This window comes from Ranitomeya imitator, chromosome 3 (genome assembly GCF_032444005.1).
Source record: "Ranitomeya imitator isolate aRanImi1 chromosome 3, aRanImi1.pri, whole genome shotgun sequence".
Classification (NCBI taxonomy): domain Eukaryota; kingdom Metazoa; phylum Chordata; class Amphibia; order Anura; family Dendrobatidae; genus Ranitomeya; species Ranitomeya imitator.
In genome coordinates this window covers 266,725,366-266,753,258 of record NC_091284.1, presented here as the reverse complement: position 1 = coordinate 266,753,258, position 27,893 = coordinate 266,725,366, and positions in this window count along the sequence as shown.

Genomic DNA, 27,893 nt, shown 5'->3' with positions numbered 1-27,893 from the left:
TGCCTTTCCTGAGCTTCGATCTTCCGGCTCTTGTTTAGTAGTTGTTGGAAACTACGCTGCATTAGGCCTACAAATTGGGTATGGGGTGTAGAGAGATGGTGTGTTCCACTCCAAGGTGTTCCCCAGGTTTCCTCGCCAATGCTTCGATCATCATGCTCTCGTTTAGTAGTTGTTGGAAACTACGCTGCATTAGGCCTACAAATTGGGTATGGGGTGTAGAGAGATGGTGTGTTCCACTCCAAGGTGTTCCCCAGGTTTCCTCGCCAATGCTTCGATCATCATGCTCTCGTTTAGTAGTTGTTGGAAACTACGCTGCATTAGGCCTACAAATTGGGTATGGGGTGTAGAGAGATGGTGTGTTCCACTCCAAGGTGTTCCCCAGGTTGCCTTTCCTGAGCTTCGATCTTCCGGCTCTCGTTTAGTAGTTGTTGGAAACTACGCTGCATTAGGCCTACAAATTGGGTATGGGGTGTAGAGAGATGGTGTGTTCCACTCCAAGGTGTTCCCCAGGTTTCCTCGCCAATGCTTCGATCATCATGCTCTCGTTTAGTAGTTGTTGGAAACTACGCTGCATTAGGCCTACAAATTGGGTATGGGGTGTAGAGAGATGGTGTGTTCCACTCCAAGGTGTTCTCCAGGTTGCCTTTCCTGAGCTTCGATCTTCCGGCTCTCGTTTAGTAGTTGTTGGAAACTACGCTGCATTAGGCCTACAAATTGGGTATGGGGTTTAGAGAGATGGTGTGTTCCACTCCAAGGTGTTCCCCAGGTTTCCTCGCCAATGCTTCGATCATCATGCTCTCGTTTAGTAGTTGTTGGAAACTACGCTGCATTAGGCCTACAAATTGGGTATGGGGTGTAGAGAGATGGTGTGTTCCACTCCAAGGTGTTCTCCAGGTTGCCTTTCCTGAACTTCTATCTTCAGGCTCTCATTAAATTGTGGTTAAACGGAACAACTGCATTTGGCGTACTAGTTGGTTTGGGGCCTACTATCGGTGTCTGCCACTCCTTGCGGTTCTCCTGGTTTCCTGTCCTGAAATTCCGTTTTCAGGCGCTCGTTAAGTAGTTGTTAATGTTAGACTGCATTTGGCCTACTAGTTGGGTTGGGGCCTACTATCGGTGTCTGCCACTCCTTGCTGTTCTCCTCCACTGAACAAAGCTGTGCCGCCTGTTTACTACTGTTGCCAATTTTGAACTGCATTTCGACTACTTACTGATTTGGGCCTACTCTCTGTGTCAGCCTCTCATTCCAGTTGTCCTCCACTGCAATGCCCCCTGATTAGTCCTGTGTTACCAATTTTGAACTGCATTTAGCCCACTTTATTCTTTGGGCCTATATCTGTGTTTCCTCCTCATCCTGCCCATTGCCCAGCCAGTGATAGATGAGTCTGCTGGTACATTGACCCATAACGCAACATTTCCCGTGCACGCTACACTGCAAGATTGTGACCCTGCTGAAAGTCAGGTCCCCCTTCCCGCATACCATACCACCTTACACGGGGACAAAGAGGAAGGTGCAGATGAAAGTGCAGGTTCCTTCATCAGGTGGGGGGAGGAATACTAGTTGGCGACGTCACTGGCACAGGGCCTCTCATAGTACGCAAAAGTGTTGCTGCCGGTGGGAGGCGCCCCCGCCGTGCAAACACACCACTGTACTTTGAGGGGCCCTGTGCCAGTGCCAATGCCAACGAGTGGGCCCCCCCTGCTTGCTCAGGTTCCCAGCACTTGCAAAGTTGAAATACTTACCTCTCCCTGCTCCACTGCCGTGACGTGGTCCAGATTTCCTGGGCCCACTAATTACTTGAACCAGCCCTACCCACCACAACTTTAGCCAAATGACCCCCAATTTCAAATGCCTTCCAATTATTATAAGGTAAATTACGCTTGACAAGCTTCATTAAGAAGAATGGATGGTTTTGACATTAAAATGGGCACTCTATGTGTTTTCCTGGCCCCCACTCACTGCCGACTATGCTGCCCCATTGACTTGCATTGGGTTTCGTGTTTCGGTCGATCCCGACTTTACGTCATAATCGGCCGATTTCACTCGACCCGACTTTTGAGATAGTCGGGTTTCGCGAAACCCGGCTCGACTCTAAAAAGGTCAAGGTCGCTCAACTCTACTCACAGCAGATCTCTCTCTCTCAGAAACCAGATTGATCCTGTTCTCATGTTTTAAGCTAGATATTCTTAATTCTTAATAAATGAACATTCTCTGTTGCTCGTTGTGGACACCACGCTGATTAACCCGCTGCTAACAGGTTATGGGCCCAGGAGTCAAAGCAATCCCAAACCTCCAGAGCACAGAGATAGAAAGACAACAGCAAACTGAGAGGAAGTAAAATGGCCACTAGCAGCAACTCCACAAAGTTTACAGTGCCAAGCCTGAATAACCAGAACTACCAATCCTGGAAATTCAAGTTGAAGATGCTGCTGATAAGAGAAGGTACGTGGAAATACACTCAGGACCCTAAGCCTGACCCAGTACCACAGGAATGGCTAGAAATGGATCAGAAAGCACAGAGCACCATATCACTCAGTATAGAGGATGATCAGATTGTGCATGTGTGTAAGTGTGAATCTGCAAAGGAAATGTGGGAGCAGTTGCAGAAAGTACATGAGAGAATAAATTTAAGTAATAAACTCTATCTAATGAGAAAGCTGTATCAGTCTAAGCTACACAATGACCAGGACATGCAGGACTACATTAGAAATACTCTGGAGACCGTAGAGCGCCTGCGGGGCATTGGGGAAGATATGAAGGACTTCCATGTAGCAGCACTATTACTTAGTGGTCTCCCAGAAAGCTATGACACTCTGGTAACTGCACTAGATGCACGCCCAGATGATGAGCTGACATTGGAATACGTCAGAGGAAAGCTTGTAGATGAATATAAGAGAAAGACAGAAAATGTGAGCAGCAAGATATGTAACAAGGAAACTGCTTTACAAACACATGATGTGCCCACCAGCAAAAACCACCCTAAAGAGACACGTTAATGTTTTGTATGCAAGAAGCCAGGTCATTTAAAAGCTGAATGCAGAGTCTGGAAAGCTAAAATGAGTCAGTTGAAAAAGCAAAACAGCCAACAGAGTTAAGAGTGCTGTATCTGGAAACAATGATTCGGCAAATACTGAAGCTGCATTCACATCAATCAATGCATTTAAATCAAAGCATGCGTGGTGTATAGATTCTGGTGCAACCAGTCACATGACCAATGACAGAGACTTCTTTACTAAGCTTAACCAAAATAAGTCAGGGAAAGTGATAATGGCAAACGGTCAGTGCGTGAACTCAGAAGGCATAGGAGACGGTTATATTGATTGTAACATCTCTGCAACACAAAGTAGAAGGATCCATGTAAAAGATGTACTATATGTGCCTAGTCTTGAAAGTAATCTATTATCTGTGAAAAAGCTCACAAAACAAGGTAAAGAAGTTACATTTAAAGAAGATAGCTGCATCATCTCAAAGGAGAGTCACACATTAGCAAAAGGAAAAATCAGAGATGAACTGTATCAGTTGAAATGTAAAGAGTGTGTATGCACAGCTAAGCAAGAACTGCACAAGAACTGTATTCATGTATGGCACAGGCGGCTTGCGCATAGAGACCCAGAAGCAATAAGAAAGTTATTTCAAGAACAATTAGCTGATAATATTACAATTGATTCATGTAATCAGACAATGAGGTGTTACAGCTGTATCAAAGGGAAAATGTCCAGAAAGGCCTTTCCAAAGAAAAGTACTACAAGAACAGAACAACCACTAGATTTAGTACACACGGATATCTGTGGTCCAATGCGTACTCAGATCCCTGGAAAGAAGAGATATTTTCTTACATTTATTGATGACAATTCAAGATATACAGTTGTCTATTTACTTCACAGCAAAAATTAAGTTCCAGAGAAACTTGGAATATATCTAGCTGAAGTACACAACAAGTTTGGAAGAATGCCAAAAACTTTACGTGCAGATAATGGAACTGAGTATACAAGTAATGAAACACAGAGCATTTTAAAGAAAAATGAAATCATATTTCAAACTACTGTACCATACAACCCTGAGCAAAATGGTGTAGCAGAAAGAAGGAACCGGACACTCTGTGAAAGCGCAAGGAGTATGTTATTTGATGCTAATTTGCCTACTGTATATTGGGGCGAAGCTATTATGACGGCTTGTTATCTTCAGAACAGACTACCAAGTAAAGCGACAGAGAAAACTCCATTTGAGCAATGAAATGGTACAAAACCAAAACTACAACACATAAGGATTTTCGGAAGTAAAGCATTTGCACATGTTCCCAAAGAAAAACGAACTAAGTGGGAATCTCATGCCAAGGAAGGCATCCTGGTAGGCTACAGTGATACCCAGAAAGGTTATAGAATTTTACACCCAGAGACAAACAAGGTCACAATAAGTAAAGATGTAGTGTTTGATGAAAACTTCGTGTCACCCAAGTTTTATGACATTATGCCAGTAGTCCAGATGAAGCAACAACAACAATCTCAATCACAATTACAAGACAATGAAGAAAAGAATGTAGAAGTCTGGCTGGACTCTTCAAGCACTGAAGGAACAACAAAAGGCCTAAGTGAACCTGAAATTAGACGGTCATCAAGATCAAACAAAGGAATACCAGCTAAACGTTTATCCTACATTGTGAAGACACTGCCTGAGTCAGAACCACAGTCATGGGATGAAATGCAGAAACTACCAGCCCATGAAAGAACAAAGTGGATCAATGCCGCGAATGAAGAAATGAACTCGCTTCATCAACTTCAAACTTGGAAACTCACTGAGTTACCACAGGATAAAAAGGCAATTAAGTGTAAATGGGTATTTAAAACCAAATATGATTCTGAAGGTAAAGTCCACAGATTTAAAGCGAGGTTGGTCGCAAAAGGATATTCTCAAAAATATGGCGAAGACTATGATGCTACTTTTTCCCCGGTCGCTAAGCAGACAACATTTAGAGCATTGTTGGCGGTAGCTGCAGTACAAAGGATATTTGTCAGACATTTGGATATCAAAACTGCATTTTTAAATGGTGACATTGAGGAGGACTTATACATGACTCAACCTGAAGGTTATGTAAAGGAAGGTGAACAGAATCTTGTTTGCAAACTACAAAAATCTCTTTATGGTCTTAAGTAATCGGCGAGAGCATGGAACACAAAAATGAACAAAGTCTTGTTAGAAGAAGGATTTAAAAGAGGTCAAGCGGATCCATGCCTGTACACGAGATATACAGATGGAAAATGGATGTATATTCTCTTATATGTGGACGATGTAATTGTAGTTCATCAAGAAGAAGCTGAAATTGGGAAACTTACTAAAATTTTGAACCAGCATTTTGAAACGAAAGACCTAGGAAATGTGACATATTATCTAGGAATCCACATCCAGAGAGAGGAAGATGGAAGTTTTCTTTTAAATCAAAGTTCAAAGATTAATTCAATTTTGGATCACTTCGGAATGACGGAAGCCAAAGGTGTATCAACGCCAATGGAATCATCCTACCTGAAACTGGAAGAAGATGACCTGTTGCCTAACAATGAGAAATATCGACAGGCAGTGGGGGCACTTCTATATATATCAACTACGACTCGACTGGATATTACAACAGCAGTTGGAATATTGTGCAGATATGTAGAGAAAGCGCGCCAAAAGGACTGAAATGCCGTTAAAAGAGTTCTCCAATATTTAAAAGGGACACAAGGGATAAATTTAAAAATATCTGCAGCAGGAAATCTAAAACTCACCGGCTATGTTGACTCAGATTGGGCTGGTGATTCGCAAGATCGTAAATCCACAAGCGGATATGTATTTAAACTTGGAGAAAGTTCAATCTCCTGGTCTAGTAGAAAACAAGTGTCTGTTGCTTTGTCATCTACAGAAGCTGAGTATGTATCCGCAGCCTATGCAAGTCAGGAGATCATTTGGGTAAGACAACTGATGGACGATCTTGGTAAACCGTTAACTCAGCCAACGGTGATATATGAGGACAAACAAGGATGCATTAAACTTGCATGCAGTGAAAAGATCAGTGCTAGAACTAAGCACATCGACATCAGATGTCATCATCTACGTGATTTAATAGATCGTGGCGTAATTCAGTTTGTTTATTGTGAAACTGATAAAATGTTAGCTGATATTTGACCAAGCCATTGCCACGACCTAGGTTCCAAGAATTGAGAACCACTATGGGACTGACAGAATAAGTAGTTGTTGAGTGGGGGTGTTGGCCTAATGCATATTGATCTGTATGTATTGCAACAACTATTGTTTGTTTAATATGATGTGATTTATATATCTGCATGCATATTGTTCACATGTCAACAAAGTTAAAAAAAAAAAAAGAGTCCTCATTTACAGACAGGATGTTCCTCCTCCCCTTCCCTGTGAGCATATTTCTTGTGTGTAGCTGAAGCAGAAGGACTCACAGCAGATCTCTCTCTCTCTCTCTTTCTCAGAAACCAGATTGATCCTGTTCTCATGTTTTAAGCTGGATATTCTTAATTCTTAATAAATGAACATTCTCTGTTGCTCGTTGTGGACATCACGCTGATTAACCCGCTGCTAACAATATGGAATCTGTGAATTTTAAAAATAACAGCTTACTATCACAGTACTTAATTTGCGCAGTAGTCAGGGCTGTATGCCATTCAGGTCCGATGACTTGTCTACTTTAGGGATTTTGAGGAGTACTTCCTGTGGGCTATGCAGTTCACACTTAGTGTAGAATTTTTAGTGTCCCTGATCATGCCATCTGTCGAGGGATTTTCTTATATAAATACTGAAGAGAAAAACAAGTTTAGCAGATTGCCTTTCTCTCATCCTCTTTCACCAGTTCACGCAGATTATTTTTGAGGGTGCCAACACAATCATTTTCAGTTCCTTTACCCCTTTCTGACATCAGACATAACATTCCATCCATGTGACCTTGGCCTATTTGACCATGGATGGAATATTACATCTGAGCGATTGTCCACGCTCTCGGGGGGTATGCGATCGATCGCCGCCTGTTGTCAGCTGATTCTAACAGCTGACACCAGGCACTAGGTGCCACGAGTGTTCACAGACCGCTCCCGGCACTTTAACCCATAAAATACTTAAATAATTTTAAAAAATGGCGTGGGGTTTCCCCATTTTTGACAACCAGCCTTGCTAAAGCTCACAGCTGGGAACTGGTATTCTCAGGTCGGTAAGGGGCAATTGATTTTGACCCCTCCAGCCTAAAAATAGCAGCTTGCAACTGCCAAGAAAAGGCACATCTATTAGATGAGCCAATTTTGTTGTTTTCTTATTATATTTTTATTACAAGAGATTGAGGGTTTCGGTGGAATTAGGCGATGTCATAAGTATGGTTTAATTGAGAATATTAAAGGAGTCTGTGTCATTTTTTCAATTAAAGGACTTTATTCTGGCTGTGTCTTTATTTACCATATAACTATAGGATTAGTCATGGAGAGGAGTCTTATAGATACAGTACAAAGGTGACATCAACCCCACAAATAAGAACCCCACTTACCACCGCCACAGGGAAAGTGGGAGGAGCCGGGCAAAGTGCCAGAATTGGCGCATCTAATAATGTGCCTTTTCTGGGCAGTTGCAAGCTGCTATTTTTAGGCTGAGGGGTCGATATCCATGGTCCCTTACCAGCCTGAGAATACCAGCCCCAGCTGTGAACTTTAGCAAAGCTGGTTGTAAAAAATGGGGGAACCCCATGACGTCTTTTAAAATTATTTATTTAAATAATTTAAAAAAAAACAGCATGAGGACCCCTCTATTCTTGATAACCAGCCTTGCTGAAGCTGACAGCTGAGGGTTGCAGCCCCCAGCTGTGAGTTTTACCTGGCTGGTTATAGAAAATACAGGGGAACACACGCCGTTTTTTTTCATTCATTTATTTATTTATTTATAGCGCAGGCGGCAGCTGATTAATACCCCCTCCTGCTGTCACTGTTATTAGCAGCAGCAGGGGTAGGCTGATGGGAGTAATAGTCCCATCAGCCGCCGCCTGCTCTTTTATCACTTAAATGTAACTCTCATCATTCTCCCCTGTTCACGCCAATCGCCGGCAGAACAGAGGAGAATGATGAGAGCCGTGTTCAGCACCCAGTGACAGGTAACAACGTTTACTGTAATGCTTCTTCCCCGGCGCCGATGCGTGCCACACAGATGACATCCATGTGTGTTATGCGTATGCACATGTGCAGGACATTTTGTGGCCCGTGCTGGCATTAAAAAACAGACATGTCAGCATGTTTTGCCCACGGACACACATGGGTTCGTGGAAACACACTGACGTGCACAGAACCATTCACTTAAATAGCGCTCCGTTCCTCCTGAGTCACTCCTTATGGCTAAGTAGTACCATACCACATATGGGGTATTGCCACATTCAGTAGAAATTGTGGGACAAATTTTGGTACCATTTTTACCCACTTTTTGTGTGAAAATGTAAAATCTTTGGCTAAAATAATTTTTGGTGATAAAAATGTAGTTATTTTGTCTTCACTTCCCAATGGTATAAAATTCTGTTACATACTCATGGTGTCAATATGATCACTGCATCCCTAGATGAATTCATTGAGGGGTGTAGTTTATAAAATTGGGTCCCTCATGGGGTTGTTCTGCTGTTTTGGCACCTCATGGGCTCTCCTGGTGGGTTATGGCACCTGCAAACCATAACAGTAAAATCTGGCGCTCCTTGGCTTCTGAGCTTTGCACTGTGCCTGATAAATATTTCCCGATTACATATAGGGTATTGGCACACTCAGGAGAATCTGGGCCTCAGTTTGTTGTAAAAAAATGTCCTATTAGCCCTTAGAAAAATTAAAAACTTGGGGCTAAAGCAACATTTTAGCGGTACAAATGTAACATTATTTCTTCACTGCTCAGTGGTGTAAAATTCTGTGAGGCACATGTATTAATATGATCACTGCACCCCTAGATGAATTCATTGGGGTGTCTAGTTTGTAAAATGAGTTCACATATAGGGGGTTTCTGTTGTTCTGGCACCTCAGGGGCTCTGCCATTGCGACATGGCACCCTCAAACCATTCCAGCAAAATCTGAACTCCAATATGGCACCTCTTCCCTTCTGAGCTTTGCACTGTGCCTCAAAAGTAGCATTCCCCCATATATAGGGTATTGCTGTACTCAAGAGAAATTGCACAACTATTTTTGGTGTCCAACTTATCCTGCTACCCTTGGTAAAATAATAAATTGGTGGCAAAAAGATCATTTTTGTGGAAAAAATATGATTTATTTTTTATTTTTACGGCTCTATGTTACAAACTTCTGTGAAGCACATGGGGGTTCAAAGTGCTCACCACACATCTAGATAAGTTCCTTGGGGGGGTCTAGTTTCCAAAATGGTGTCACTTATGGGGGGTTTCCACTGTTTAGGCACATCAGGGGCTCTCCAAACGCGACATGGTGTTGGATCTTAATTCCAGCCAATTTTGCGTTGAATAAGTAAAATGGTGCTCCTTCCCTTCCGAGCTCTGCAAATGCGCCCAAACAGGGGTTTACTCCCACATATTGGGTATCAGCATACTCAGGACAAATTGCACAACAACCAATGGGGTCCAATTTCTCCTGTTACCCTGGGGAAAATAAAAAAATTGGGGGCCAAAAATTATTTTTGTGGAAAAAATATGATATTTTATTTTCACAGCTCTACGTTATAAACTCCTGTGAAGCACTTGTGGGTTCAAAGTGCTCACCACACATCTAGATAAGTTCCTTGGGGAGTCTAGTTTCCAATATGGGGTCACTTGTAGGGGGTTTCCACTGTTTAGGCACATCAGGGGCTCTCCAAACGCGACATGGTGTTCGATCTCAATGCCAGACAATTTTGCATTCAAAATTCAAATGGCGCTCCTTCCCTTCCGAGCTCTGCCATGTACCCAAACAGTGGTTTACCTGCACATATGGGGTATCAGCGTACTCAGGACAAATTCCACAACAACTTATGTGGTCCAATTTCTCCTGTTACCTTTGGTAAAATGAAAAAATTTGGATCTGAATTAAATTTTGTGAAAAAAAGTTAAATGTTTAATTTTTTTTTTAAACATTACAAAAATTCTTGTGAAGCACCTTAAGGGTTAATAAACATCTTGAATGTGGTTTTGAGCACCTTGAGGGGTGCAGTTTTTAAAATGGTGTCACATTGGGGTATTTTCTATCATATAGATCCCTCAAAGTGACTTAAAATGTGAGGTGGTCCCTTAAAAAAGACGATGTTGTAAAAATGAGAAATCGCTGTTTAACTTTTAACCCTTCCTAACAAAAAAAAAATGTTGGTCCCAAAATTGTGCTGCTGTAAAGTAGACATGTGGGAAATATTACTTATTAAGTATTTTGGGTGACATATCTCTGTGATTTAAGGACATGAAAATTCAAAGTTGGAAAATTGTGAAATTTTCAAAATTTTTGCCACATTTCCATTTTTTTCACAAATAGTCACAAGTCATATCAAAGAAATTTTACCACTAACATGAAGTACAATATGTCACAAAAAATCAGAATCACCTTGATCCATTGAAGCATTCCAGAGTTATTACTTCATAAAGGGACAGTGTTCAGAATTGTAAAAATTGGCTGGGTAATTAACATGCAAACCACCCTCGGGGGTTAAGGGGTTAATGTTTATGTAGTTGAAGAATATTTTTGGATTATTTTTACTTTCTTTGACAATGAGTCTCACTCTCTCAGTCTTTGTTGCCTTGATTTCATTGATTTTTTTACACTATTTTTCTCTCTATAATTATTAAAGGCCCCATCAATAACCTCTTGCTTTGCTTCACTAAATGCTTTATTTTTGTCATTTAATGAGCTCTTTACAGCTCTAATTAGTGGTTTCCTCCTAATTCTCGCTTGTTTATTCCCATACGGTATATATTGTGCACAGGTCCTATTTAGGATGCTTATAAAAATGTCCAATTTGCTTTGCGTATTCTTATTTTCAAGGACAACGACCCGAAGCATACTGCCAAAATGGTAACAAAGTGGCTTAAGGATAACAAAGTCAATGTTTTGGAGCGGCCATCACAAAGCCCTGATCTCAATCCTATTGAAAATTTATTGGCAAAGCTGAAAAGGCCGATGCGAGCGAGCAAGGCAACCTACAAACCTGGATCAGTTACACCAGTTATGTCAGGAGGAATGGGCCCAAATTCAGGCCAACTATTGTGAGAAGCTTGTGGAAGGAGATCCCAAACGTTTGGCCCTAGTCATTCAGTTTAAAGGCAATGGTATCAAATACTAATAAAATGTAATGTACAGTATGTAAACTTTTGACTTTGCAGTAAATAATAAAAATGCCTTAAAACATTCTGTCTCTCTCATTGTTCTGGAATTTGGCAAATATTAATAATTATGGTAATCCTAATTGACGCAAAACGGGAGAGGTTTATTCTGATTTCATGTCAGATATTGAGAAAAACATGAATATGTGTCTTTTTATATAGTGTATGTAAACTTCTATATATCTTTGTCACTCACAATAATTATTGTCTTTCTTTTTTTTATTCTGTTTTATTGATATGGTATTGATGATAAACGTTATATACTTATACACTTTACCACATTTATGTTTTACATGAATATAATGGATGAATGTGTGTGACCGTGGTAATTATGATTGGTGATTTAGTGTCTATATGCCTGTGTATGTTATATGTTTTCTTTACACTTCACTGAATCTATATGTACCCAATATTTAAATATGGTTGTTATACCCGCCATACTTTTTCATCTTATTGTTTTTAATTTTCATTTACTTGGTGTTAATGTGCACACTCACTCACTTTCTTCCTTTTATCTCTTTATTCAAAATTGTACACACATTCTCACATTCAGTCACTTCTATTTCTTCACTTTTCTTCTATTTTCATCCCTGCTTTTTTTCTTATATTTTTTAAACTTCTCATATTCACAAGCTGATGTGTCGTCCACACATTGATGTATTATTCTCTTTTTCCTTTAGCACCATCTTGTGTCTATTTTATAATATTACACATATACAATAATATATGAAAAACCTTGAGGCACGTAGTGACGCCAATATTTATTACATTATGAAGAAAGATACACATTTACACATTTGGCATCAATAGTGTTTGGTATAACAAAAGACGACGTTTCGGCCATACAAGGTATTGTTCACGGTTTATGCAGCGCCCCAGAGACCTGGTCGTTGCAGTATGGCACTCTGCCGCTAAGGAGAGTGGCGGTACGTCTGATGGCACTAAGGAGTTCTCCTGACCAGGTATCACCAGAACACATTACACTTCACACTCCGGCCACTAGGAGGAGAAAAAGGCTTTATTTATTGGGTCACTCCTCACACTGGTAAAACTAGGGGCTGGGGAGGAAGTTAGTCAGAAGCTGACTGGGTTGGAACCAGGCAACATCCCGTGGCAGGGGGTGTTGCAGGGAGAAGGCACAGGGGGGTCCCTGTCAGGCGTGGGAACCTGGCAGGTGCCTAGCGAACAGAACTTTGCGGCGGTATCCAGGAGAGAGACACGAAGGGAAGGATATTGTGGAACAGTGTAAACGAGATCAAGCACAAAGGAGAGCCAGTAAGAGTCGTGCCGAGAGAGAGAGGCAACATCTTACTGAGGCGCGTAGTCGGTGGCCGGATCACCGTAGGAGTAACTGACTTCAGGCCTTACTTCAAATTCCGCCGGACAGTTAATTATAGGTTGGCTGTCTACCTTACTACACCTATGAAGACATAGGGGGCAACGCGTGGAGAGGGGCGTCTCTAGGGTCCCGGAAGAGCTCCGAGCCTTCCCGTCAAACGGGTGGCGTCCTAGCCATAACATATCTGGGGGACGTTAGAAACTAGTAACATCTGGAACCAAAGAACGAGAGAGAGAGAGCTGTAGAGAACGAACGAATGAGAACAGCAGTTGTGAGGACTATTCCGAATGCTCAGCAGGGTAGGACTACAACACACAGGCGCTATTGGTAGGCAACTATTTCCATCTGCGAAGGAAACTCTGGAAGTGCCCATCGGACCGGCTGGTCTCTGATAGCCCGGTTAAACGTGCTCTGGATTGAGGATCTTGAAGTCTGCAGTAAAGAGGTAAAGAGACTGCAACCTTGCGTCCTCGTTATTGTCTGCACCTCACACCATCACCATCCACCTTACTGGGAAGCCCTGGGGACATACTTCACCTGTGGGAAGTTATACCATCCAGCTGCCATTCCATCACCCCAGCGGACCCCACAGCAGCGTCGGTCACCCTGACCGAACACCACAGGTGGCGTCACGAACCTCTGACAGACCGTACTATCACCTTTATTGGATGCCCCTTAGCAGGGTCACGACCGGGTCCAGCCACCGTGACAACCTGAGAACTGAGACAGAAGGGACCGGTACCGAGTAACCTGTGGTCCTGTGTCTGGGGGCGATCCAACTTATCTAAACAAAAAACAAATAAATGACCAAATATAATATGCAAATTGCCTCTTCTGAGAAAAAGAGGACTTAAACTCTATAGCGCCACCTGTTGGAAGTAGCGATCCTACAAGACTTGGTGGGTTGCTACCTTCATTATTTAGGGTTCTCTGGGTACCATACAATATTGTTCCTGCGTTTTCTGTTATTATTTTTTATATATTTTTTATATATGTATTTGTTCACTTTTTAAACATATTCTTTAATGTATGAATTGCCAATATATTTAATAAAGGCATACAGTTAGGTCCATATATATTTGGACAGAGACAACATTTTTCTAATTTTGGTTATAGACTTTACCACAATGAATTTTAAACAAAACAATTCAGATGCAGTTGAAGTTCAGACTTTCAGCTTTCATTTGAGGGTATCCACATTAAAATTGGATGAAGGGTTTAGGAGTTTCAGCTCCGTAACATGTGCCACCCTGTTTTTAAAGGGACCAAAAGTAATTGGACAATTGACTCCAAGGCTGTTTCATGGACAGGTGTGGGCAATAACTTCGTTATGTAATTCTCAATTAAGCAGATAAAAGGCCTGGAGTTGATTTGAGGTGTGGTGCTTGCATTTGGAAGGTTTTGCTGGGAAGTAAACATGTGGTCAAAGGAGCTCTCCATGCAGGTGAAACAAGCCATCCTTAAGCTGCGAAAACAGAAAAAACCCATCCGAGAAATTGCTACAATATTAGGAGTGGCAAAATCTACAGTTTAGTACATCCTGAGAAAGAAAGAAAGCTCTGGTGAACTCATCAATGCAAAAAGACCTGGGTGCCCACAGAAGACAACAGTGGTGGATGATCGCAGAATAATCTCCATGGTGAAGTGAAACCCCTTCACAACAGCCAACCAAGTGAACAACACTCTCCAGGAGGTAGGCGTATCAATATCTAAATCTACCATAAAGAGAAGACTGCATGAAAGTAAATACAGAGGGTTCACTGCACGGTGCAAGCCACTCATAAGCATCAAGAATAAAAAGGCTAGACTGGACTTTGCTAAAAAAACATCTAAAAAAGCCAGCACAGTTCTGGAAGAACATTCTTTGGACAGATGAAACCAACATCAACCTCTACCAGAATGATGGAAAGAGAAAAGTATAGCAAAGGCGTGGTACAGCTCATGATCCAAAGCATACCACATCATCTGTAAAACATGGCAGAGGCAGTGTGATGGCTTGGGCATGCATGGCTGCCAGTGGCACTGGGTCACTTGTGTTTATTGATGATGTGACACAGGACAGAAGCAGCCGAATGAATTCTGAGGTATTCAGAGCTATACTGTGTGCTCAGATCCAGCCAAATGCAGCCAAACTGATTGGTCGTCGTTTCATACTACAGATGGACAATGACCCAAAACATAAAGCCAAAGCAACCCAGGAGTTTATTAAAGCAAAGAAGTGGAATATTCTTGAATGGCCAAGTCAGTCACCTGATCTCAACCCAATTGAGCATGCATTTCACTTGTTAAAGACTAAACTTCAGACAGAAAGGCCCACGAACAAACAGCAACTGAAAACCACCACAGTGAAGGCCTGGCAGAGCTTCAAAAAGAATGAAACACAGCATCTGGTGATGTCCATGAGTTCAACACTTCAGGCAGTCATTGCCAACAAAGGGTTTTCAACCCAAGTACTAAAAATGAACATTTAATTTAAAATTATTGACTCTGTCCAATTACTTTTGGTCCCTTTAAAAACAGGGTGGCACATGTTAAGGAGCTGAAACTCCTAAACCCTTCATCCAATTTTAATGTGGATACCCTCAAATGAAAGCTGAAAGTCTGAACTTCAACTGCATCTGAATTGTTTTGTTTAAAATGCATTGTGGTAATGTCTATAACCAAAATTAGAAAAATGTTATCTCTGTCCAAATATATATGGACCTAACTGTATTATTGATCCTAGCGTTGTGGTACTCTCTGGCGACTTCTTATCCTGTGGTGGTTAGGTGGTTTGGTTCAATAGGTGGCGCTATAGAGTTTAAGTCCTCTTTTTCTCAGAAGAGGCAATTTGCATATTATATTTCCCAGAGGAGCATTGCACGGCGAATAAGCCTCCTTACCTTCACAAGCCAGAGATGGTATGTCACTCCATAAGGAGAAACGATACCCCTTAGGCTAGGTTCCCATTGCGTTAATGGGAACGCGCTAACGGACAGCGTTGCACGGCGAAATTAATGCCGTGCAACGCGTCCGTTAGCACGCCCATTCACGGCAATGGGAATGCGCAGCACTAGCGCGTGCCATGTTCGGCACGCGCTAGCAACGCGCCGGTGTTTCCTGGCGTGCCGCGGACGCTGCTTGCAGCGTCCGAGGCGCGCCCGCGGTCCGTTCCCCGCTCTCGCAGATCGGGGATCTGCGCGAGCGGGGACGTTACCGCGACCCCGGGACGCGGCCCCGTTAAAAACATTGCGTTAGCGCAATCCGCTAGCGCTAAACAGATTGCACTAACGCAATGTGACCCTAGCCTTAGTCCAGAGCCTCTCACCCAGCCAAATTAGTTCTCATGCTTCGCACTGACGAGGGCCAACAGCCCGAAACACCGTGTCTGCGAATTGAGATACTAATTTGGCTTTTATCCTAAATCATATTGCACGACTCGTTAAAGAGTTGATTGTGACTTGTAGGATTGTTACTTCCAACAGGTGGCGCTATAGAGTTTAAGTCGTCTTTTTCTCAGAAGAGGCAATTTGCATATTATATTTCCCAGAGGAGCATTGCATGGCGAATAAGCCTCCTTACCTTGACAAGCCAGAGATGGTATGTCACTCTCCATAAGGAGAAACGATACCAAATATATACCAGGCATTATAGAAAATAAATATAATTATATAGTATTCCGCATCATAGTAACACAAGGACATAATATTTCAAGTTAAAGGTATGCTTGAAAGAAGAAGGCCCTCAACACAGGTAAGTCAACCTCTGAGGAAAGTTAGAAAATATATTATATCATGTGCATATGAAAAAAATCCACTTTTAGCATTACTTATTAATATGTCTAGGTGATTTGCACAAAATCCCTTTAAGAAGAATCAACATACGTTAAAACATCCTTATGTAAGATTCCCCGAATCATGACAAAACTGACTATTCCACACAGGTTAATTATATTGTACATCAGGAGGAAAAAGAGCAATCAGGTACCAATTAAAACTCAACAAAATTTATTAATACCATTAAAATACAACATCAAGTAATACACAAAATAGCAGGAGGAAGCACCATAAGGGAACACAGGGCTCCACACTAAATGCCTAGCCGAAAAATGCAACTTAGGTTACATATATAGCGTTAAGGTGCAAGTGCAATGTCCATGCTGCATATAGGCAGCATCCCCATACACCCCAAGAGTAATCACAATATTAATGTATCAAAAAGAAGCCATTGGGGGTGGAATGCTTACCAAGGGCCAGGGTGTGGAGGTACTGGACCGGGTGTGCGTGCCCCGACGCGCGTTTCGCGGGTAGAACAACCCGCTTTATCAAGGGGATTCCCTGTGTTCCCTTATGGTGCTTCCTCCTGCTATTTTGTGTATTACTTGATGTTGTATTTTAATGGTATTAATAAATTTTGTTGAGTTTTAATTGGTACCTGATTGCTCTTTTTCCTCCTGATGTACAATATGTTTATCTGAGCAGGGTTTCTGTTTTGTGAGCCTGGCTCAATTGAGCCGTATAGGTGTGGCATAGTTATTATGTCACTGAGGTTGTGGTATTTACAGGTTAATTATAGTTAAAAGGTCACTCAGTAAATAGGAATGGCAGCTTAAGAAGGTTAAGATAAAAAGGTATGTTTAGCTTTAAGAGGAGGCAAAAAAGGTGAGAAACTGGGAATGACAAAAGGAGAAAACGCGGTGTGAATAAAGGAAGATTAGAGACGTGCACATGAATATAAATAGAGTATAAGAAACATTTACCTATGTCACCAAAGGATAAGTGCAGCCAGCGGTATATTGCAGTGTGTATAGGAAGTGCTAATCGTCTCCCTTAGGCAGGCTTCACACTAGCGTTCGACAGGGCTGCGGATGGCAGCCTGCTTCCTCCGTGAAGTCCCGCCCACTGCTGCACCTCTTCCTTCAGCTCTGCCTACGTCTGCATGCCTTCTGCATAACCTATCTTTAACATTGGGCAAGCAAGCCATGCGGTTGTATGCGGATGCCTCCACATGCGTCGTCTTGATGCTGCGCTGACTTGCGTCAAACGCAGTCATACCAGCATTCACTACGTGCCTTAAGGTTTTTCATATATTATTGGATTTTTTGTTTCACCTTTCTTTTGATCAGTAGTCCCCCTTAACTATCTCATTACACACATTTATTCCTTTTCCGTTCATGAGCTACAGTGCAGCGTTCTGACACACTCCAGGTGTGCATGCGTCCTTTTCTTCTCCCGTCTCACTGCTTTTGTCTGTACAAAATGCACTTAGCGGGATCATGTGACGTATGCTCGGTGATGTGGCCAGCAGGGCGGGATTCCATTCTTTGCTGTGGTGTTTCGATTGGTGGGGACTTGCTTTTATACCACTTCCTGCCACCCCTAGATGAAGTCTTAGCGACGAATCACTCGTTGGGGCAGGCGCCAATCCAGCAGGAGAGGACCTCTGATGGGTATGTGTATTACAATAATTCTTACAATTACCATTATTATTCATTTGTATTTTTGCATTACCTTTACTGTGTCCTTTAACGATTACAATGGGATCATGTCCTCTCCTACTGTGTACTCTTTTACTGTTGTATCTATTTTCGACTTTTTTTAATGAAATAAAGTTTTTTGACACATTTCTCATATTTATAGGCTTATGATCATTGTTTTCCTTTGTTTTTTTATGTGTGCCATTTATCCTGTTGTTATCCCATTATTCAGTCTTGTTATATGTACCTCTATATTCTTACTCAGTTGACCTTATGCTTTACTCCATAATATACACAAAAGAATGTGTATATACAGTGGGTACGGAAAGTATTCAGACCCCTTTAAATTTTTCACTCTTTGTTTCATTGCAGCCATTTGGTAAATTCAAAAAAGTTCATTTCTTGACATTACTGTACACTCTGCACCCCATCTTGACTGAAAAAAAAACAGAAAAGTTGAAAATTTTGCAAATTTAATAAAAAAGAAAAACTGAAATATCACATGGTCATAAGTATTCAGACCCTTTGCTCAGACACTCATATTTAAGTCACATGCTGTCCATTTCCTTGTGATCCTCGGTGAGATGGTTCTACTCCTTCATTGGAGTCCAGCTGTGCTTAATTAAACTGATAGGACTTGATTTGGAAAGACACACCTCTGTCTATATAAGATCTCACAGCTCACAGTGCATGTCAGACCAAATGAGAATCATGAGGTCAAAGGAACTGGCCAAGGAGCTCAGAGAATTGTGGCAAGGCACAGATCTAGCCAAGGTTACAACAGAATTTTTGCAGTACCAAAGGTTCCTAAGAACACAGTGGCCTCCATAATCCTTAAATGGAAGAAGTTTGGGACCATCAGAAGTCTTCCTAGACCTGGCCGTCCAGCCAAACTGAGCAATCGCAGGAGAAGAGCCTTGGTGAGAGAGGTAAAGAAGAACCCCAAAATCACTGTGGCTGAGCTCCAGAGATGCAATATGGAGATTGGAGAAATTTCCACAAAGTCATCTATCACTGCAGCCCTCCACCAGTCAGTCCTTCATGGCAGAGTGACCTGACAGAAGCCTCTTCTGAGTGCAAGACATATGAAAACCCGCATAGACTTTGCTAAAAAGAACATGAAGGACTCCTAGACTATGAGAAACAAGATTCTCTGGTCTGCTGATATGAAGGTAGACCTTTTTGGTGATAATTCTAAGCGGTATGTGTGGAGAAAAACAGGCACTGCTCATCACCTGCCCAATACAATGCCAACAGTGAAACATGGTGGTGGCAGCATCAAGCTATGGGGATGTTTTTCAGCTGCAGGGACAGGACGACTGGTTTTCACTGAAGGAAACATGAATGCAGCCAAGTACAGAGTTACACTGGATGAAAACCTCTTCCAGAGTGCTCGTGCTCTGGACCTCAGACTTGGCCGAAGGTTCACCTTCCAACAAGACAATGGAGTTGCTTCAATACAACTCTGTGACCATTCTTGACTGGCCCAGCCAGAGCCCTGACCTAAAAGCAATTGAGCATCTCTAGAGGGACCTGAAAATGGCTGTCCACCAACGTTCACCATCCAACCTGATGGAACTGGAGAGGATCTGCAAGGAAGAATGGCAGAGGATCCCCAAATCCAGGTGTGTAAAACTTGTTGCATCATATTTCAATTTTCCTTTTTTTAATAAATTTGCAAAAAATACAACATTTCTGGGGTTTCAGTCAAGATGGGGTGCAGAGTGTACATTAATGAGAAAAAAATGAATGTTTTTGAATTTACCAAATGGCTGAAATGAAACAAACAGTGAAAAATTTAAAGGGGTCTGAATACTTTCCATACTCACTGTAATTGTTCCAGAAATTCTGCAGAAAATCTAAAACATCCAAAACTAACCAAAAGCTCGTTGTGGGAATGTAGCCTAAATATGCAACAGATTTATCACCATGATCCACAGTTTTAATCACTGGGTATTCCATTTTCAGAAAATCTCTGTTGCCAGACACAATTTTTTTAAAAACAAACAAACTGTGCTTTGTTCACCTTACCAACATTCAGGGATCAATCTCAGACATTATTCCTGGTGTCTGATTTTGTCTGCACCACTGATGTCAGGTCGCCAGCGCTGCCGCCAATGACCTCAGCAGCTCTTGCTGTCAACTTGGGTAAAGCTCCTAACCTCACTGATTGACTGCAGCACTGTTTGATTTGTAATGTCAGTGCTGTAGACAATGACAGACAGCAGGAGCATCGGAAGAGACTCAGCGCCTGACCTGGGGAGGATGAATAAAGCTGAGTTAAAAAAAAAACACAGCCGTGTTCCAAAGGTTTTCTAAAACTAGAATGCTCTAATTTAGAATGCCAAACAAAACCACAATTTTGGCAAATATTGTTTTATTGTTCTCTGTTGTGAGTTCTGTTTTTGGGCTCCCTCTGGTGGTTACTGATGGTACTGGGTGACTTGTCTTTCCTGGGTCTCTGGGTTCCACCTGTTCCATCAGGATATGGGAGTTTCCTATTTAACCTGGCTTTGCTGGCATTTCCTCGCCGGTTATCAATGTATCCAGTGTGTCTTGTTACCTCTGCTCCCTGCTCCTAGAACCTTCTGGTCAAGCTAAGTTTGGATTTTCCTGTTTTGGTGTTTTGCTTTATTTGGTTTTTAGTCCAGCCTGCAGATATGTGATTCTTGCTGCTGGTTGCTCTAGTGGGCTGAAATTGCTCCTCATGTACCATGAGTTGGCACATGAGTTCAAGTAATTTCAGGATGGTTTTTTGAAGGGTTTTTCGCTGACCGCGCAGTTCACTTTTGTATCCTCTGCTATCTAGCTTTAGCGGGCCTCATTTTGCTGAAACTGTTTTCATACTGCGTATGTGCTTTCCTCTCATTTCACCGTCATTATATGTGGGGGGCTGCTATTTCTGTGGGGGATTTCTCTGGAGGCAAGAGAGGTCTGTGTTTCTTCTAATAGGGGAAGTTAGATCTTCGGCTGGAGCGAGACGTCTAGGATTATCGTAGGCACGTTCCCCGGCTACTTTTATTTGTGTGTTAGGTTCAGGGTCGCGGTCAGCTCAGGTTCCATCGCCCTAGAGCTTGTTTGTATCTGTGCTTGTCCTTTAGTGATCCCCTGCCATTGGGATCATGACAGTATAACTGGCACACAAAGTGTTAATTGTATTGGCTGAAGTAGGAGGATAAGTAGTCTGAGGAAGTTTTTTTTTTTTTTTTTTTCTTTCTCTTTCCCTCAGAGTTTGCTGCCTAACCTTATTGCAGCCTGGCTACTTCCTCCTCCTCTTAATCTTTGAATGGCTCTGATCCCAGCTGTTTATCATGGACGTCCAGAGTTTGGCTTCCAGCCTGAATAATCTTGCCACTAAGGTTCAAAATATACAGGATTTTGTTGTACATGCTCCTATGTCTGAACCTAGAATTCCTGTCCCAGAGTTTTTTTCTGGAGATAGATCTCGTTTTCTGAATTTTAGGAACAATTGCAAGTTGTTTCTTTCTTTGAAATCTCGCTCCTCTGGAGACCCTGCTCAGCAAGTCAAGATAATTATATCTTTCCTGCGGGGTGACCCTCAGGATTGGGCATTTGCATTGGCACCAGGGGACCCTGCGTTGCTTAATGCGGATGCGTTTTTTCTGGCATTGGGTTTGCTCTATGAGGAACCTAACCAAGAGATTCAGGCTGAAAAAGCTTTGTTGGCCCTCTCTCAGGGGCAAGATGAAGCAGAAATTTATTGTCAAAAATTTCGGAAGTGGTCGGTGCTTACTCAGTGGAATGAGTGCGCCCTGGCTGCAAAGTTCAGAGATGGCCTTTCTGAGGCCATTAAAGATGTTATGGTGGGGTTCCCTGTGCCTACTGGTCTGAATGAGTCTATGACTATGGCTATTCAGATTGATCGGCGTTTACGGGAGCGCAAACCTGTGCATCATTTGGCGGTGTCGTCTGAACCGTCACCTGAGATAATGCAATGTGATAGAATTCAGTCCAGAAGTGAACGGCAAAATTATAGGCGGAAAAAAAGGTTGTGCTTTTATTGTGGTGATTCAGCTCATGTTATATCAGCATGCTCTAAACGCACAAAAAAGGTTGATAAGTCTGTTGCCATTAGTACTTTACAGTCTAAGTTCATTCTGTCTGTGACTCTGATTTGTTCATTATCATCCATTTCCGTCGATGCCTATGTGGATTCAGGCGCTGCCCTGAGTCTTATGGATTGGTCATTTGCCAATCGCTGTGGGTTTAGTTTGGAGCCTCTGGAAGTCCCTATTCCTTTGAAGGGAATTGACTCTACACCTTTGGCTATGAATAAACCTCAGTACTGGACACAAGTGACCATGCGTATGACTCCTGTTCATCAGGAGGTGATTCGCTTCCCGGTACTGTATAATTTGCATGATGTCCTAGTGCTTGGTCTGCCATGGTTACAAACTCATAATCCAGTCCTTGACTGGAAATCAATGTCTGTGTTAAGCTGGGGTTGTCAGGGGGTTCATGATGATGCACCTCCGATTTCTATCGCTTCATCTACTCCTTCGAGATTCCTGTGTTTTTGTCTGACTATCGGGATGTTTTTGAGGAGCCTAAGCTCAGTTCGCTTCCTCCTCACAGGGATTGCGATTGTGCTATAAATTTAATTCCAGGCAGTAAATTTCCTAAAGGTCGTTTGTTCAATCTGTCAGTGCCAGAGCATACTGCTATGCGGGATTATGTTAAGGAGTCCTTGGAAAAGGGACATATCCGTCCATCTTTGTCCCCTTTGGGAGCAGGTTTTTTTTTCGTGGCCAAAAAAGATGGTTCCTTGAGGCCTTGTATAGATTATCGTCTTTTGAATAAGATTACCGTAAAATATCAGTATCCTTTGCCATTGTTGACTGATTTGTTTGCTCGCATTAAGGGGGCTAAATGGTTCACTAAGATTGATCTTCGGGGTGCGTATAATCTTATACGAATAAAGCAAGGTGATGAGTGGAAAACCGCATTTAATACGCCTGAGGGCCATTTTGAGTATTTGGTAATGCCTTTTGGACTTTCTAATGCTCCTTCAGTCTTCCAGTCCTTTATGCACGATATTTTCCGTGAATATCTGGATAAATTTATGATTGTGTATTTGGATGATATTTTGGTTTTTTCTGATGACTGGGAGTCTCATGTTCAGCAGGTCAGGAAGGTGTTTCAGGTCCTGCGGGCCAATTCCTTGTTTGTAAAAGGCTCAAAGTGTCTCTTTGGAGTCCAGAAGATTTCTTTCTTGGGCTATATTTTTTCCCCTTCTACTATTGAGATGGATCCCGTCAAGGTTCAGGCTATTTGTGACTGGACGCAGCCTACATCTCTTAAGAGTCTACAGAAGTTCTTGGGCTTTGCTAATTTCTATCGTCATTTTATAACTAATTTTTCTAGTGTTGTTAAGCCTTTGACGGATTTGACTAAGAAGGGTGCTGATGTTGCTAATTGGTCTCCTGCGGCTGTGGAGGCCTTTCAGGAACTTAAGCGCCGGTTTTCTTCTGCTCCTGTGTTGCGTCAGCCAGATGTTTCGCTCCCTTTTCAGGTTGAGGTTGATGCTTCCGAGATTGGAGTGGGGCGGTTTTGTCACAGAGAAGCTCCGATGGCTCAGTGATGAAGCCATGCGCGTTTTTTTCTAGAAAGTTTTCGCCGGCTGAGCGGAATTATGATGTTGGTAATCGGGAACTTTTGGCCATGAAGTGGGCATTTGAGGAGTGGCGTCATTGGCTAGAGGGTGCTAGACATCGTGTGGTGTTCTTGACTGATCACAAAAATTTGATTTACCTTGAGTCTGCCAGGCATCTGAATCCTAGACAGGCTCGTTGGTCACTGTTTTTCTCTCGTTTCAATTTTGTGGTTTCATACCTGCCAGGTTCAAAGAATGTGAAGGCGGATGCTCTTTCTAGGAGTTTTGTGCCTGACTCCCTTGGAAATTCTGAGCCCTCTGGTATCCTTAGGGATGGGGTGATTTTGTCTGCTGTCTCCCCAGACTTGCGACGTGCTTTGCAGGAGTTTCAGGCGGGTAAACCTGATCGTTGTCCGCCTGAGAGACTGTTTGTTCCGGATAATTGGACCAGTAGAGTCATCTCCGAGGTCCATTCTTCTGCGTTGGCAGGTCATCCTGGAATATTTGGTACTAGAGACTTGGTGGCCAGGTCTTTTTGGTGGCCTTCCTTGTCGAGGGATGTGCGTTCTTTTGTGCAGTCTTGTGAGGTTTGTGCTCGGGCTAAGCCTTGCTGTTCTCGGGCCAGTGGATTGTTGTCACCTTTGCCTATCCCGAAGAGGCCTTGGACGCACATTTCCATGGACTTTATTTCGGATCTCCCTGTCTCTCAAAAAATGTCCGTCATCTGGGTTGTGTGTGATCGTTTTTCTAAAATGGTTCATCTGGTACCCTTGCCTAAGTTGCCTTCCTCCTCTGAGTTGGTCCCTCTGTTTTTTCAGAATGTGGTTCATTTGCATGGGATTCCTGAGAACATCGTTTCTGACAGGGGATCCCAGTTTGTGTCTAGATTTTGGCGGACGTTCTGTGCTAAGATGGGCATTGATTTGTCCTTTTCGTCTGCATTCCATCCTCAGACGAATGGCCAGACTGAACGAACTAATCAGACCTTGGAAACTTATTTAAGGTGTTTTGTTTCTGCTGATCAGGATGACTGGGTTACCTTTTTGCCGCTGGCCGAGTTTGCCCTTAATAATCGGGCTAGTTCTGCTACCTTGGTTTCTCCTTTCTTTTGTAATTCGGGGTTTCATCCTCGTTTTTCCTCTGGTCAGGTGGAACCTTCTGATTGTCCTGGAGTGGACATGGTGGTGGATAGGTTGCATCGGATTTGGAGTCATGTGGTGGACAATTTGAAGTTGTCCCAGGAGAAGGCTCAGCAGTTTGCTAATCGCCGTCGCCGCGTGGGTCCTCGACTTCTTGTTGGGGACTTGGTGTGGTTGTCTTCTCGTTTTGTTCCTATGAAGGTCTCTTCTCCTATGTTCAAGCCTCGGTTCATCGGTCCCTATAGGATCTTGGAAATTCTTAACCCTGTGTCGTTTCGTTTGGATCTCCCGGCATCGTTTGCTATTCATAATGTGTTCCATCGGTCGTTGTTGCGGAAGTATGAGGTACCTGTTGTTCCTTCGCTTGAGCCTCCTGCTCCAGTGCTGGTGGAGGGAGAATTGGAGTATGTTGTGGAGAAGATCTTGGATTCTCGTGTTTCCAGACGGAAACTCCAGTATTTGGTCAAGTGGAAGGGTTATGGTCAGGAGGATGGGTGGTTGCCTCGGATGTTCATGCTGATGATTTGGTTCGCGCTTTTCATAGGGCTCATCCTGGTCGCCCTGGTGGTTCTCGTGAGGGTTCGGTGACCCCTCCTCAAGGGGGGGTACTGTTGTGAGTTCTGTTTTTGGGCTCCCTCTGGTGGTTACTGATGGTACTGGGTGACTTGTCTTTCCTGGGTCTCTGGGTTCCACCTGTTCCATCAGGATATGGGAGTTTCCTATTTAACCTGGCTTTGCTGGCATTTCCTCGCCGGTTATCAATGTATCCAGTGTGTCTTGTTACCTCTGCTCCCTGCTCCTAGAACCTTCTGGTCAAGCTAAGTTTGGATTTTCCTGTTTTGGTGTTTTGCTTTATTTGGTTTTTAGTCCAGCCTGCAGATATGTGATTCTTGCTACTGGTTGCTCTAGTGGGCTGAAATTGCTCCTCATGTACCATGAGTTGGCACATGAGTTCAAGTAATTTCAGGATGGTTTTTTGAAGGGTTTTTCGCTGACCGCGCAGTTCACTTTTGTATCCTCTGCTATCTAGCTTTAGCGGGCCTCATTTTGCTGAAACTGTTTTCATACTGCGTATGTGCTTTCCTCTCATTTCACCGTCATTATATGTGGGGGGCTGCTATTTCTGTGGGGGATTTCTCTGGAGGCAAGAGAGGTCTGTGTTTCTTCTAATAGGGGAAGTTAGATCTTCGGCTGGAGCGAGACGTCTAGGATCATCGTAGGCACGTTCCCCGGCTACTTTTATTTGTGTGTTAGGTTCAGGGTCGCGGTCAGCTCAGGTTCCATCGCCCTAGAGCTTGTTTGTATCTGTGCTTGTCCTTTAGTGATCCCCTGCCATTGGGATCATGACAGTTCTCTATTGACTAGAAGTGCAACATCTTGTGAAATATAATGAAGAGTACTTATAAAGCCAAAACATTAGTGATAATACACTCTATTCATTTACACACAATAAGACGTGTATATTTTTACAGTGACATTTAAAAAAAATATTTGTTGCTCATCTGGCAGCAAAAGTGTTAATTCACATATTCCTAGTAGTTAAAGCAATACCGATATTAGTTTACTAGGTGGTCTTTGTTACACAATATGCACAGAGGCCACAGAGCAAAAAGTTACTACACTGCTCCAAAATATAAAGGGAACACTAAAATCCCACATCCTAGATATCTCTGGATATCTCTGAATGAAATATTTCAGTTGCAAATTTTTATTCATTGCATAGTGGAATGTATTCAGAACAATACAACATAACAATTATCAATGTAAATCAAAATGAATATCCTATGGAGGTCTGGATTTGGAATGATACTCAAAATCAAAGTGGAAAATCAAATTACAGGCTGATACAACTTCAGTGGAAATGCCTCATGACAAGGAAAAGATGCTCAGTATTGTGTGTGGCCTACACGTGCCTGTATGACCTCCCTACTGTACAACGTCTGGGCATGCTCCTGATGAGGCGGTGGATGGTCTCCTGAGGGATCTCCTCCCAGACCTGGACTAAAGCATCCACCAACTCCTGGACAGTCTGTGGTGCAACGTGACGTTGGTGGATGGAGCAAGACAAGATGTCCCAGATGTGTTCAATCAGATTCAGGTCTGGGGAACGGGCGAGCCAGTCCATAGCTTCAATGTCTTCATCTTGCAGGAACTGCTGACACACTCCAGCCACATGAGGTCTGGCATTATCCTGCATTAGGAGGAACCCAGGGCCAACCGCACCAGCATATGGTCTCACAAGGGGTCTGAGGATCTCATCTCGGTACCTAATGCCAGTCAGGCTACCTCTGACGAGCACATGGAGAGCTGTGCGGCCCTCCAAAGAAATGCCACCCCACACCATTACTGACCCACTGCCAAACCGGTCATGCTGAAGGATGTTGCAGGCAACAGATCGCTCCCCATGGCATTTCCAGACTTTGTCATGTCTGTCATCTGTGCTCAGTGTGAACCTGCTTTCATCTGTGAAGAGCACAGGGTGCCAGTGGTGAATTTGCCAATCCTGGTGTTCTGTGGCAAATGCCAAGCGTCCTGCACGGTGTTGGGCTGTGAACACAACCCCCATCTGTGGAAGTCGGGCACTCAGACCATCCTCCTGGAGTCGGTTTCTAACCGTTTGTGCAGACACATGCACATTGGTGGCCTGCTGGAGGTCATTTTGCAGGGCTCTGGCAGTGCTCCTCCTGTTCCTCCTTGCACAAAGGCGGAGGTAGCGGTCCTGCTGCTGGATTGTTGCCCTCCTACGGCCCCCTCCACGTCTCCTGGTGTACTGGCCTGTCTCCTGTTTGCGCCTCCAGCCTCTGTACACAGCACTGAAAGACACAGCAAACCTTCTTGCCACAGCTCGCATTGATATGCCATCCTGGATGAGCTGCACTACCTGAGCCACTTGTGTGGGTTGTAGAGTCCGTCTCATGCTACCACGAGTGTGAAAGCACAACCAAAATTCAAAAGTGACCAAAACATCAGCAAGAAAGCATTGGTACTGAGATGTGGTCTGTGGTCCCCACCTGCAGAACCACTCCTTTAT